Genomic DNA, 4,079 nt, shown 5'->3' with positions numbered 1-4,079 from the left:
CCACCCCACTGTGTCGGCCGAGGTCGGGGCAGCGTGGAGGTGCCTGCGGGAGGGGGCCCACAGGCTGGGTAGCGCCTCTGCTTGTTAAAGCACAGGCCAAGGTCCTTCTAGCAGGGAGAGGAAGCTTTGGCTCCTGCTCCTCGGCACCCAGTTCAAGAGCAGATTCTCAGCAGGGGGGTCCTCAAATAGCTGTAAGAGGGCGCTGTCTCGCGGGCGGTTTGGTTTCAGCCCTGCCTGATGAAACAAACAATGTCATTCTCAGATGACTTCAGTCACCGCCAACGAGTCGGCGTCAGTAATAACTGCGTCCTCAGAGCGTTACTGAACTTGTGTGCTTGCTGTTTGCGTTTCAAAGCTCCTTGGTGACTCTCGGGCTGTATAGACGTGTACAGTTCAGCGATCGACACTCGGCTGTAGGCCGCGCGCCAGGCTGGCCGCTCCCCCTGCACCCTGCCCACGCGCCACAGATTTGATACACTTTGTAAGCGGTCGCTTTAGCAGGCGTTTAGGCAACTCTGTGTGTGTGTGTGCGCGCGTGCACATGCACGTGCGCTAGGCGTTCACTGTAAGTGGTTATAAAGTAATACTGTACTTTTTAGACTTACACTTTCGGACAAAAATAATAGGTTTTATAGTTTTGATGACTTACATAAAAAAGTGCAATGCTTGTTGAACGAGGCGCTTGGGCCACTGCATGAACAGATACCTTCTCACAGGGAACACGCTTGGTTTTCTGAGGGCATTTAAACACAGGCCGTAGTAAAACTAAATAGGGTTTACTTATTTTTTAAGGGCGGGGTTGTCTCTCTTGGTTAGCTAAGGTTTCTAACGACGTTTTAGTGTCTTTTAAGCGTTCAGACACATTCCATAGGTAGAAGGAAGCATTATGTATAAACCTACAGCATTTATCCATATTTAACCTTTCAACTGTAATCGGAGCGGAGAGCTGAAGCAGCTCACTCGTGTGCCCGGCCTGCCCCAGCGCCTTCCCAGCGGCGGCTCCTCCTTCCCAGGAGGATGGGGTGGGCTGGCAGATGCGTCCTCCCAAGGGACTGGGGGCAGCGGGGCCCTTCCCAAGCACAGGGCGCTCCTCGCCAGCTCCCGCTGCGGGCCCAAGCGCAGGGACGGGCATCGGGAGGCCCTGACTGGGCCTGAGCTTGCCTAAACTCAGTTGGGTGTTCATGACCGCGACTTACCGCAAAGGCTCTGTGGGCTCGCAGGTTTGTATCACGGTCGTCAGGATACGTCCCTTCTTAACTGTAAGTAATTAGCAATATTCACAAGCTGTGAGTGTCTCCCGCCCAGGAGTTGTTCAGATGTTGTAAGCACAAAAAGCTGCCGCCTCCTCCTCCTCCTCCACCCATAAAATGTCAGCGGAGCAGCCTGGTGCAGGACAGGGCTGGCGCCGGGGAGCATTTCAGCAGCCAGCACCGTGGCGGGGCTCTGGCTGTGCTTCATCACGCACCCCGGCTCAGAAGCGCGCTCCTCACGGAAACGCGACGGCTTTTCTTCGCACAACCGCTGGCGCAGACGCGCGCTGGGCTCCTGCTCCGCCCGGCCGGGGGGGGTGGTGTGTGTTTCCTCTTCAATAAAATACTGAGCAACCGAGTTCCGCTGGGCCTGACTGACTGCGTCTTCCATGCTACGGTGAAACACGGCACAGACACGCACCCTGCCCCCGTGAAACACAGACATGGGGACACACACGGACATGGACGTACAGAGACACAAGGACAGACAGACACATTGATGGACGGAGGGACAGATGGACAGATACACGGACAGACAGACACAGGGACAGAGGGCCGGAGGGACAGATGGACAAAGGGACAGAGGGACAGTCGGGTACATGGATGGAAGGACAAAGGGACAGACGGAGGGACGCATGGATGCACAAAGGGATGGACAGACAGATGGGCAGACAAAGGGATGGACAAGGACAGGCAGAGGGACAGATGGACAAAGGGATGCATAAAGGGACAGAGGGACAGACGGACAAAGGGGCGGACACAGGCAGAAAGGCGGAGGGATGAGCAGACAGACAGACACACGGATGGATGGAAGGATGGATGGACAAAGGGACACAGACACACAAAGGGACAGAAGGACAGACAGACAGAGGGATGGACACACGGACGGAGGGACACAGGCAGAGGGCTGGACGGACACAGACGGGCAGGAAGACAGGCAGAGGGATGGGCGGGCGGACAAAGGGATGGATGGGAAGACACACGGACAGTTGGAGGGACAGGCGGACAAAGGGATGCACAGATGCACAAAGGGACAGATGGATGGACAGAGAGATGGACAAAGGGACAGATGGATGGAGGGACAGGGACAGACAGAGGGACAGGCGGGTGGGCGCACGGACAGTCAGACGGACATGACACACAGACAGAGGGACACACGGACAAAGGGACAGATGGACAGACACACAAAGGGACACACAAACAGATGGACACATGGAGAAAGTGACATGGACAAAGGGACACACGGACACAAAGTGACAGAGGGGCAGACAATGGACAAAGTGGCAGATGGACGGACAAAGGGACGGACAGATGGAGGGATGGACACACGGACAAAGGGTTGGACAGTGAAAGGGATGGATGGACAGACAAAGGGACAGAGGGATGCACAAAGGGATGGACAAGGATTGGTGGAGGGTCGGATAGGCAGAGGGACACACAGACAAAGGGACAGAGGGATGGACAGACGGACAAAGGCAGGGGCAGACGGACATGGACGGAGGGATGGACGGACAGACACACAGAGGGATGGACAGACGGACAAAGGCAGGGGCAGATGGACATGGACGGAGGGACGGACGGACACACAGAGGGATGGACAAGGACGGATGGACAGATGGCTGGGCGGACGGGCAAAGGGACAGAGGGATGGACAAGGACAGACAGAGGGACACAGGGACAGACAGAGGGACACAGGGACAGGTGGAAAGACAGGTGGAGGGACAGACGGGCAGGTGGACACACAGACAGTCGGACGGACACACACAGAAGGACAAAGTGGCAGATGGACAGACAAAGGGACAGACACATGGACAGAGGGATAGATGAATGGACAGAGGAATGGACGGACAGACGGACACACAGACACAGATGGACAAATGGACAGAGGGATGGACAAGGATGGGCAGAGGGTCGGACGGGCAGAAGGACACACAAAGGGATGGGTGGATGGACAGACAAAGGGACACACAAAGGCACAAAGGAACAGAGGAAGGGACAGACGGACAGATGGACAAAGGGACAGACTGACTGAGGGATGGACACACAGACGGAGGGATAGGGACAGAGAGACACAGATGGGCAGAAAGAGGCAGAGGGACAGGCAGGCAGAGGCACGGGTGGACAAAGGGACAGGCGGACAGTGGGATGGACACATGGAGGAACAGACAGACGGACAAATGGACAGACAGTGGAATGGACATGTGGAGGGACAGACAGATGGAGGGGTGCACAGATGCACAAAGGGACAGAGGGACGGACAAAGGGACGGATGGACACGGATGGGTGGATAGGCTGAGGGACAGACAGTCAGAGGGAGGGGCAGATATACAGAAATGGACAGAGGGATGGATGGACAAAGGGACGGACAGACACGGAAAGGGACAGGGATGGACAAGGACGGATGGAGGGACAAAGGGACAGATGGACAGAGGGATGGACACACAGACCAAGGGACAGACAGATGGACTGAGGGAGGCAAGGACAGACAAAGGGACGGACAGACAAAGGGACGGACAGACAAAGGGACGGACAGATGCACAGAGGGACAGATGGATTCATGGGCAGAGGGATGGACACACGGGTGGACAAGGACGGATAGACACATGGGCAGAGGGACAGATGGACGGACACAGACGGATGGGTGTACAGGCGGGTGGAGGGACAGACGGACAAAGGGATGCATGGATGGACGGAGGGACAGATGGACAGGGATGGAGGGACAGACATGGACAGAGGGACGGGCAAAGGGACGGAGGGACAGAGGGACATGGACACACACACACAAGACCCTACACACACTCAGACACACACCCCCCTCCAAACCTCCCC

This window comes from Egretta garzetta, unplaced genomic scaffold (genome assembly GCF_000687185.1).
Source record: "Egretta garzetta isolate BGI_Z169 unplaced genomic scaffold, ASM68718v1 scaffold448, whole genome shotgun sequence".
Lineage (NCBI taxonomy): Eukaryota > Metazoa > Chordata > Aves > Pelecaniformes > Ardeidae > Egretta > Egretta garzetta.
The sequence above is the reverse complement of the archived record's forward strand: the minus strand, read 5'-3'. Positions refer to the sequence as shown.